The 11259-nt window shown below is 38.7% G+C and overlaps 1 pseudogene; it reads right to left on the reverse strand.

Moving 5' to 3' along the window:
* Positions 1–2855: 2855 nt before the first annotated feature.
* Positions 2856–4649, reverse strand: LOC114708038 (annotated as a pseudogene).
* Positions 4650–11259: the final 6610 nt, after the last annotated feature.

An 11259-nucleotide genomic window follows, 5' to 3' on the forward strand; every position in this document is an offset into this window, starting at 1 on the left:
ATGCTCTTCTTTCCACCGTGAGGCTGAGCACAGCCTTGAGTCCCTTTCTCCTCACAAACTACATCATCCTCTGAAGGGAACTGTGTGTCAGCTTCCTTTCCTGACCAACTCTTGCTGTTATTTTTATCTCCTTTATTGTATTTAAGATTTTCCAGCTCCTCTGTACTCGTGATGCCTCCTGATTCTGAAGTCTCATAAGTAAAAAATGTATCATTTAAACTTCCCTATACAAGATTTAATAAATGCATAATAACTACATATCAGAAAAACAATTCTTCATTTAAATAATGGAGCTTTGCATACAAGAATAACAGGAAAATGATTCTTTGGAATTCAAGCTATTCAGCAGTAGAGGAATATCCATGCAAATGATCTAACTTCCTTATTGTCAAGGAACATATGGACCCTTTTATATATACAAATATATATATATGAATATTATCAATTCATTCTAATAAAATTGGTGAGTTTTTCTTATTTCTTTTTTTTTTTTTTTTTTTTTGGTTTTTTCGAGACAGGGTTTTTCTGTGTAGCTTTGCACCTTTCCTGGAACTCACTTGGTAGCCCAGGCTGGCCTTGAACTCACAGAAATCCGACAGGCTCTGCCTCCTGAGTGCTGGGATTAAAAGCGTGCGCCACCACCGCCCGGCCCAAAATTGGTGAGTTTAAAATGAATTGTATTAGCAACTTTTAGTTCCATCTCACCACAGAAATAATGAGGACCCATTTGGGGCCTGGAAGCACTCAGATACCCTGAAGGTTAATCTCAACTATACTGTTTATTAGTCATGTGATCAGACCTCATTGTTCAGCCTCAGTTTCTAGAACGGTGAAATAGTAATAACTCTCAGATTTTGATGAGGATTAAATTAAGCAATACAAATAAAGCATGTGGTATGTATTGACAAAAATTAGTTTTGTTTTTTACCTTAGAGACTTTTGAATACCCCTGTATACCCCAGATACATTTTGTTCTATCCCAGCTGAGAATAATATTCCACTTTTTAGCCTGAGGTTGTAAATAATTAGTCATTGAACTTTTTGTTCTGTGCTTGCACAGAATGCAGACTTCATGCAATGACTCTGAATTTTGTTGAGACTTATAACAAACAAACAAACAAACAGTGCTCCACAGCATTGCACTTTGGTATGCTGATCTCTTTGAACTAATGTAGAACCAAGGCCTCTCTCTCTCTCTCTCTCTCTCTCTCTCTCTCTCTCTCTCTCTCTCTCTCTCTCTCTGACCTTCTAATCCCTTCCTATCTCATGTCCTCCTTCCTTGAAGCAGAGAAAAAGCATTCTTTGCATAAGGTTATATCTTCTGAAAGGGGATTCAACTTTCTATGTCTCCTCTCCAGCAGTATCATCAATCGGGGAAGATTAATTGGATCATAGAACAAGAAAACAAAGGTTCATGCCATTCCCAGACAGACTTTGTCCGAGCCTATCAGCTATTCTCTAGACAGAGGGCTTTGAAATCGTTCTTAGCCTTGAAAAACTATTTGTCTGCATAAAAAGTTAATGAGGTAAATTTGTCTGTGGTTCTCATTCTTTGTTGAGTGTTTATGTGGTTTCAATATCAGGATAACTGTGGCCACTTAAAAAAATTGGGCAATGCTCTTTATGGTTTTTTTTTTTTTTTTTTTTTTGGTTTTTCGAGACAGGGTTTCTCTAAGTAGCTTTGTGCCTTTCCTGGAGCTCACTTGATAGCCCAGGCTGGCCTCGAACTCACAGAGATCCGCCTGCCTCTGCTTCCCAAGTGCTGGGATTAAAGGCGTGTGCCACCACCGCCCGGCGCTCTTTATGTTTTTATTTTGTGGTATAATTTGAGGAGTATTGTCATTAACTCTTCTTGAAAAGTCTTGTAGAAATCTATGCTAAAACCATCTCATCCTGGTTATTTTTCTTTTGTTTTGTTTTATTTTCTTGGTAGACATTTAATTACTGCTTCTATTTTTCTTGGGATTATAGGTCTGCTTAAATTGTTTATCTAATATTGTTTTAATTTTAGTTGGTGGTGTATAGCAAGAAAATTATCCACTATTTTTGCAAAATATTTTCTGAACAATTTTAAACTTTATTAAATAAAAATTGCATAAACACAACTATAATATAGGGAACAGAAAAGTTAAATACAATTTATCACAAGTAAAATGGATTATTGTATAATGAGCACTATCAACCCTAAATCCCCACTTGTATAGTGGGAATGGGATATAGCAATATTAATCTAATGAATTTAGTAAAAAACATAACTTTAAATTGAATCAAACTTTCCAAATAATTCAATATAGCAAAGCTGAGGTTTGGATTCAATGAGACCCGGGATAATAATGGATATTTGCCATTATAGTTATTTCTAATCAACTTCCCAAAACTAAGGCAAGTCTCCTTAATTCTGGGAAGGAATGTGTCTTTAAATAAGCATGATGCTTTTCTCAACAGTTCTGCATCCTATACAAGTCCAGTAGAGTATGATGGGTCAGGAAAGCATCAGTCTGTGCAGTTCATTGTCTTTCTTGTACTATTTTCAAGCTTTAAAAAATACTTCCAGCTTCAGTTTAACAGATAAAACTCCATCATTAGAGACGCTAGTCAACACTTCCTGCCTCTTCTTGCTGAGGTCCCTCCTGATCTTAAGCAACAAGGACATTGTGATGGGCATTCCTTTCAAGAATAAACAGTTCAAACAAGGAACAGAGTTGGCAACTAGAGAATATTGTAAAATGACAACTGCCAAGGTTTGCAAATGAGTGAGTGAAAACATAAACAGTCATTGGTGGGGGAAGAAGACAAAAAAAATTCATAAACTAAATCCAACATTAAACCAATTCAGAAACTAAATGCAACATTAAAACATGTGTTCTTGTGTGGGTTGATCAGCGGTTTCTAAGCTTGCAGTAGTTACTTGCAGCCTATAGATGGCATTGGGCAGGACTCCCCAGGTCAGGACTACATTGAAGAGAGTGGGCTTCATCATGTCAGGCAGCTCAGTATCTGTTTTAAATCTTTTCAACCCCTCTTGTTTGAGGTATATAGAAACATCAATGGAAAAGTGCAGGGTGCCATAGCAACCAGGTGGATGTTGTTACAGAAAGTGACTATGCAGGATTTCCCACACCATCCTCTTCCTAAAGATGGGCATGTGTTGTTGAGAAAAGGTAAGTGGTTGGTCTCTAGAAATGTAATCTGTATATTTACAAGTAAAAATTCCACAGTCACTCCCATTCAGTTGTTGAGGAATCTCCTTTGATGTCATACTGTATCTTTTCCACTCCAAAGGGTCCAACTCAATGTTCCTTCGAGTTTTGCTCTCATTTTGTAAATATTCAAAGATGGTCTCACAAATACTCTGCCCTGTCTGTCCCATTGAATCAAAGTATATGATACTCTGTTTTCTTAGGTCGATTACTATCAGGCTCCAATGTACCTTCTGGTGAATAGGTACTAGAATAATTTCTTTTTCAAACAGTTTTATTCCCTGAGTCCATCGTTTAAAGGAACAGTAGCCACCATGCTTTAGTTTAGGATAAAAGAAAGTTCTGAACACGTGAATAGCTGGGTACCCTTTTTTGTTATTTCTCTCAACCAGAAGATTGATGTAAAAATTGATGACTTCATCATTGAGCCACTCACCATTCTCTAGTGTGTGGATATCTCCTCAAGTAATATGTAATTTGAATGCACTAGTTAAGATTTCCTCTTGGCGTCCTGGACCTAGTGCATTTCTTATTTCCTTTTCCATGTCCTCTGTAACATTAAGGACTTCATCCATTCTTTTGATCTTTTCTTGGTCTACAACAGGCTTTTTCTCTGCCATAACTACTGGCATCTTGTTGGGGAGTGACCTACTGCTGCCACTATACAGGAAGACTTGAGCCTCTGCTCTTAGCAAGTCAGGCTCCACATCGTGTCCCCTTCTTCCTTCAAGGTTTACGGCATCGTTCTTCCGTGTATCAAAAGAGTTCTCCGTGCACATCTTCACTTTTTTGTCTGGTGAGACACATTCCTTTGTGGTAACAACAGTAGATTGTTTAGGATCACATTGAGTTGTTCTGGATCCATGACTGTGCCCTTCCACACAACCTTTGATCTTCAAGGTGTCCACTAGGGTTGTGTGAGCCCTCTGTGGGTCAGATTTCATATGATCACTGGGTGGAAGGTGCTGTAGTAACCTTTGGCACTTTTGCCTTTGGTGGTTTTCGGCATATTCCTCCATGAGGCAAGAGGGCCTCTTGTGACCCTTGCCGCCATCCCCAGACTTTCTCACAGTTACAGCCTGCTCCTGTGGACCTTTGGCCCACTCTAGGGGCTTTAGTTGTTTTAGACTTTTTTGATGGGGTTCCCGTACCTCATCCTTGCATGGCTGTTGACTTTGAAGCTCTCAGTTTTGCTGTTCCTGAGGTATCCTCTTCTGAGTTTTGCTGGGCTCTTCAATCTCCAAACCTGTTCCACCCTCATTCTTGCATTTCAGGTTTTTTTTTTTTTTTTTTTTTTTTTTTTTTTTTTTTTTTTTTTTTTTTTTTTTTACCTTGTCCCAAAGCTTCAAACTCGATCTCTGTCCCACCTTTATTCTGGTATTTTCATTTTTGACCTTGCCCAGAAACTTCAGGCTCCATCTCCATCCCACACTGTTTAGATTGCCACATGGACTCACTTCTGGATTTGCCTTTGATGGGTGCTGGCTCCCCATTTTGGTATAGCCTTCCTATTTCCAAATAAATGCAACTGTCTGCCTGATTCTGGCTGGGTATTCCTGGGCTATTGTCACACTGATATCTGAAGTATTACTTATTCCAGTAATGGTGTAATCCACAAGTTGGCTCAAGGTCAGAAACCTATCAGTCCATAAAATGAAGAGATAATAGATTTTCTTTATAAACAAGCATTGACTTTGGATGTCAGGTCAGTCAGAGCACAAAGCCAATTGAGCTGGAAATGGGAACCAATTAATTGTCAATAACCAGCCGGGCGTTGGTGGCGCACGCCTTTAATCCCAGCACTCGGGAGGCAGAGGCAGGCGGATCTCTGTGAGTTCGAGGCCAGCCTGGGCTACCAAGTGAGCTCCAGGAAAGGTGCAAAGCTACACAGAGAAACCCTGTCTCGAAAAACCAAAAAAAAAAAAAAAAAAAAAAAAATTGTCAATAACCAAATGTTGGCAGTTCACCAGGGTCCACTGTGGGAAACCCCGTGGGGTTCTAGGATTACTTCCTCAGAAGGGTCCTGCAAGGGCTCAGTAACCAGCTAAAGACCCAGAACTTTGAAATTGGATGAATTTTTCTATCCACTGTAAGACACCAGGCCTTAACCATGCAAATAACACATCAGAGGCAACCCTCACAAGTGATGTGTGACTCAGAGGTTGCCCTACCCACAGCCTTCAAGGTTCCATGGCTGATTGTGATGTAACCTGAAAGGATGTATCAATGTTCTTTGGAGGGTGGCAGGTCTGCTCACCCCCATGTCAGTCCAGGAGTTGGAAGACAGGGTTAGAGTGCTACGAACTAATCATACACATCTCAGTTCACTTCTGGAGATGACAGGGTTACATAGATCCTCTCAGCATAATCTAGCTTGTCCTGATTAGTACATTTTTTAGGAAATTGTCCATCAGGGTCAATAATAGAAAACAAAATATAATTGTCCTTTTAAATGGCTCCTCATGTATGCTTACTAATTACAAAGAAAAAAGAATTTTACAGTTATAAAACCCAGTAGGTACTGTTGTGTGACAAAACTTTTAATGTGGAAATGAAATACATGTCTACTCTCCCCAGATAGAGAACCCTGGATAGATCAAAATACAGATACCACTGAAGTCCAACTTGTTGAACAAATAAGTTTTATTGGGGTTACTTACAGTAATATGGTTGAGGGGTTATTTACAGGAGCAGAAATGACTCAAAGACAGGTCATCATGATAGCCCACCCTCAGCATGAGTGACAGCTCACAAAAGCTGGGAACCTGGAAACCCTGCCCACCCTGCAGGCTACTCAACAGGCTGGAGAGTGTTATTTCTGGGTGCCTCAGTTGATCTAAACCTCTTTCAAGCAGCTGGTTGGTTTCTGCTTCTTCCAGGTAGCTGGTCTGAGGTTGGCTCTTCGGAGAGTCTTCCTTTCTGCTCAGCTTCCTTTTTTATTGCTTATTCTGGCAAGGAGAGTTCTAGTGAATCTTGTCAGTTTCAGGGAATTTCTGAGCTCTTTTGAGTTGTTTGTCTTCCCACTTAAGGAGCTTCCCATCAGGGTGGAATGTTTCAATCTTGGAGAAAACTGTTGCACAACAGGTACCAACACACCAAGGATAAGTACATTGCCATAAGAGAGTAAATAAAATCTCAGCATTGTCAATAGGATTCATTGAGAAAAAGACACATCACTACCTTGGTGACAGTCCTGGCAATAACACAAGCCCTGAACTCATCCTTAGAAGACAGTAGGAGGAATTAAATTGGAGCTGGAGTTATAGATGTGTGGTTTTTCAGTGGGTGGAGGGATCTGAATGCAGTCGCCATCATTATACAACAAATACTTTAACTACTGATTATCTCTGGCCCCTTAAATAACTCTTTTATCTACTTTAAAAAGTAGAGATTTTTCACAAAAGTGTGAGCAAAAAAATAGAGACATACATTATTCATGTTTACCATTGAAATGTAACCACTTAACAAACTGTGTAAGTATATTTATACCATTGCTTTATTGTAAGGAAAAAATGTACTCTTTTCTGCAAAAGGTTTGACTTTCTTATGATTTTTATTTCGCCAGGTGTCATTTTATTCTTACCAGTCTTCTTTCTCCATTTTCTAATTACACCTTGGAGATATTTGTTCACAAGCAGAAAAAAGTTCAAATTCCCACACTGATCTTTACATCGCTGAATAACTTAATGACTGGGCTCCCTTTGTATTGGTGAACATTCTGTTAGAGAATAAATTTACTCTACTAGGATTGTAAAAGCAGGTGTTTTTAACTTGTGTACACCATTAGGAAGTTGCTCCTACCTTAAATATACCCTGTCAGCTTCCTGAAGATGATCTACTTCCTAGTGCAATTGGGTGTAGTAAGCATTCCCATTGAAATCTCCAGCCCTCAAATAACAACACAGAGATTTATTATTAATTATGAAAGCATGACCTTAGCTTAGGCTTTTTTCTAACTAGCTCTTATAACTTAATTAACCTGCTTCTATTAATCTATGTTCCATCATGTGGCTTGATTACCTTTCCTCTGTCCCATATGTCCAACTTTTTCTGCCTCCTGTTGGCATTTCCCAAGCACCCAGATTCATCCCTTTCACTTCTCTCTCTCTCTCTCTCTCTCTCTCTCTCTCTCTCTCTCTCTCTCTCTCTCTCTCTCTGCTGGAAATTCTGCGTATCATCTGCTGCCTAGCTATTAGCCATTCAGATCTTTATTACACCAATTACAACAATACATCTTCACACAGTGTAAAATATCCTACAACATTTCCCCCTTTTTATTTAATTAAAAGGAAAATTTGTAATTCTAACATGTATAACTGTATACAATAAGAATAATTATCAGATAATAATTATACTCACAATATTCAGTCCATTTGTATGGGCAAATTTGGAGAAAGTACTATAATATCTATCTTTGTGAATCCAAAGTTTTATACCTAAACCATTTTTTCTATCATAACTTGCATTACCATCCTAAAAATATTTTTTAGGCTTTAAAACATTCTTAGATAAACAACTTAAGATTTTATGTTTCTCAGCCTTATAAACATTATATCTCTTATGTAAATTTCTCTTCTGAATTTGGTAACAAGGAAAACTATAACTACCTAGTCTTCAACCCCATCAAAGAACAGAGACGGATATATAGGAAGTGCAGAGCAAACAACTTCCAAAACTATAGAAATGGCAAAGACACCTGCCTGCCTGGACAGTCACTCAAGGTTCTTCTACAATGTGGGGACATTTATCTTCATGCTACAGGCCTAGAATATCTGACAGTTTTTTGTGAAGCAGGAATTTCGAAGGACTGTCGTACCTTTTCTTGGCAAAGTAAGCCATTGCTTTTTTTTTGTCTCCTTCTTGTCCAATTTGGACAGCATACTGTCAGCAGTCAAGACAAGGACAGTTTCTTTCCTAATGGCTAGTTTTGCCACATTGAAAGCAAACTCCATATTGAGGTTCTTTGATATCCATCATCCTTTTTTGAAGTAAATTGGTACTTCCAGGAGCAGACATGTCTCACTGTCATGAAAAACCTTACGTTATTAAAACATCTTAAATGTCATATTCTGTAGATCTCTGAAGTGTTTGAAGACAACTTATCTATCTAAAATATGTCTCTGTTTCACTTTGAAAGCGTACTTAACTTGAATACGTTTGATTTTTTTTTTTTTTTTTTTTTTTTGGTTTTTCGAAACAGAGTTTCTCTGTGTAGCTTTGCGCCTTTTCCTGGAATTCACTTGAGAGCCCAGGCTGGCCTTGAACTCACAGAGATCCACTAGGCTATGCCTCCCGAGTGCTGGGATTCTTATAAAAGACTACTAACCTCTATTTATTAATTATCTTAAATAGTTTATAATAATAATTTCCAAGAACTAGAAATTTACATTACATTGTTAAATGAACTGTATAGGTACAATACCTTAAACAAGAGTAGAAACATATATACAGTATAACAAAAGTAACTGTAAATTTTAAATTTTTATCAATATACAAAAATCCATACCAATGTAAAATATTTAAGACTAGTAGTTCCTTTTGTAGTTTAAACTCAGATTCAATAATCTGCCCTGTTTTTATCCTGTAAAATAATTTCATACTGTTATTTCTTTATCTTTCCTTTTTCTTTTCAGAATAAGATCCCTGAATCTAATCTCCCTTGCTAAGCTTTTTCTGACCATGACCAACAGCTTCCAACCAACCCCTGTAAATGGTGATAAACATCCATAATCCATGAAATGACCAAAAACTACCCACCCCACCTCTTGGGAACATGGGTGTCGTGTATTCTAGACTGCTTCCTGTTGTCTGGGGCAATGGCATCTTTAGGGGACACTGAGAAAATTGGGACAATGGTCAAGTCCTGGGATAGCCAGCCAGCTCCCTAATAACAGCATGGAGACTTATTAGTTATGAAAGTTCGGCCTTAGCTTGTCCCACTAGCTCTTATAACTTAAATTAACCTGCTTCTATTAATCTACATTTTACCATGTGGCTTTTACTTTTTTTTCATTGTATATGTCCAACTCCCTCTGTGTCACATTGACATCTCTCTGGTATAATTCAAATGGGTAGATTCCTAGTCCTCTCTTTCTCCAGAAATCCTGCCTATCTCTTCTGCCTAACCATTGGCTATTAAGCTCTATATTAAATCAATCACAGTGACACATCTTCACGCAGTGTAAAATATTTTGCAACAGTTGAGCTAGTCTTAAAAAAAATTGCTGATTTTTTTTTCAAAATATTTCAGTGCCTCAGCTATTCCTACAAGGTAATTGGTCATAAGATTAAACAGATTGACTGCTAAATTCTTCTTATGTATAAAATGCCTGCTTGCATGGATGGGTGAGGTACCTGCTGGATATAAGCCTTGCCCTAACCCAGACAGAATATGAATTAATCTGGCTACCCAAAATTATAACTTTTTGGTTTGGGCCTATGTAATCCTTTGGTTAACAATAGTTGAGACCTTCCTTAGATAGAGAACTCTGGTTTTGTCCTGAACAGTCTGTTTTTAATAAAAAGCCTCTAATTCACTAAATCCAAAACTTGAGTCAGACTGGTAAATCTCTGGACTACTCTAGACCCACAAAACTTTTTCTGTAATTTCTCTTGCATTATCATGGTTCAAGTCTTGTGGAACAGTGTTTCTCTTTTTCTAGTTCCAAGATTATATTTTCTTGGCTGGCTGTTCTGCTAGCAACTCTAAAAGGATGTTCAACTTCATGGAAAGCACATCCCTCATATTTTATTCTTGATTTTCCAATGGATCTTCTGTGTATTTCCGCACCCATTGTAGGTTTTACTAGGTCAACAAACTTTCCTTATAATCCTACTTAGAGATGCTTTTATTTTCATGTTTTTTTATTTTTAATTTATTTTATTATTAAGAAATTTTCTATTCATTTTATATACCAACCTCAGATCCCCCTATCCTACCTCCTCCCACCCCTTAGTTTCCCCCCTTAACCCACCTCCCATTTCTACCTCCTCCAAACAAAGTCTCCCATGGGTAGTTAGCAGAGCCTGGTACATTCAGTTGAGGCAGGTCCAAGCCCCTCCCCCTTGCACCAAGGCCGCTCAAAGTGTCCCACCATAAGCACTGGGCTCCAAAATGCCTGCTAATTCACCAGGGACAGATCCAGATCCCACTGCCTTGGAGCTCCCTAAACAGTTCAAGCTAAAGAACTGTCTTACCTATCCAGAGTTCAGAACTGTGGTGGTTCCACAGCTATTGGTCATGTGTTTCCACTAGTTTGGCTGGCCGCTTCTGCATATTTTCCCATCATGATCTTGATGTCCCTTGCTCACAGAATCACTCTTCTCTCTCATCGATTGGACTCCTGGAGCTCAGCATGGCACCTGGCCATGAATTTCTGCATCTGCTCTCATCAGTCACTGGATGAAGACTCTATGATGAGAGTTAGGGTATTCACTAATCTGATTACTGGAGTAGGTCAGTTTCAGGCACGCTCTTGACTATTGCTAGTAGTCTAAGGTGGGGTCATCCTTGTGGGTTCCTGGGAACTTCCCTAACACCCTGTTTCTTGCTATCCCCATGTCTTCATTTATCATGGTATCTCTTTCCTTGCTCTCCCTTTCTGTCCCTGTTCCAGCTCAAATCTCCCATTCCCTTATGTTCTCATCCCCCATTCCTTGCCCTCCATTACCCCATATCACCCCTAGTTTGCTCATGTAGAGCTCATCTATTTCTCTTTCACTGGGCAATCTATCTGTTCCTCTTAGGGTCCTCCTTGTTAGCTAGCTTCTCTGGAGCTATGGGTTGTAGTCTGGTTATCCTTTGCTTTACATCTAGTATCCATTTATGAGTAAGTGCATACCATGTTTGTCCTTCTGAGTCTGCGTTACCTCACTCTGAATAGTATTTTCTAGTTCCATCCATTTGCCTGCAAATTTCATGGTATCATTGTTTTTTATGCTGAGTAGTACTCCATTGTGTATATGTGCCACATTTTCTATATCCACACTTCAGTTGAGGGGCATCTAGGTTGTTTCCAGGTTCTAGCTATTATGAATAATACTGCTATGAATAGAGTGT

The sequence above is a fragment of the Peromyscus leucopus genome, chromosome 11 (assembly GCF_004664715.2).
Source record: "Peromyscus leucopus breed LL Stock chromosome 11, UCI_PerLeu_2.1, whole genome shotgun sequence".
Lineage (NCBI taxonomy): Eukaryota > Metazoa > Chordata > Mammalia > Rodentia > Cricetidae > Peromyscus > Peromyscus leucopus.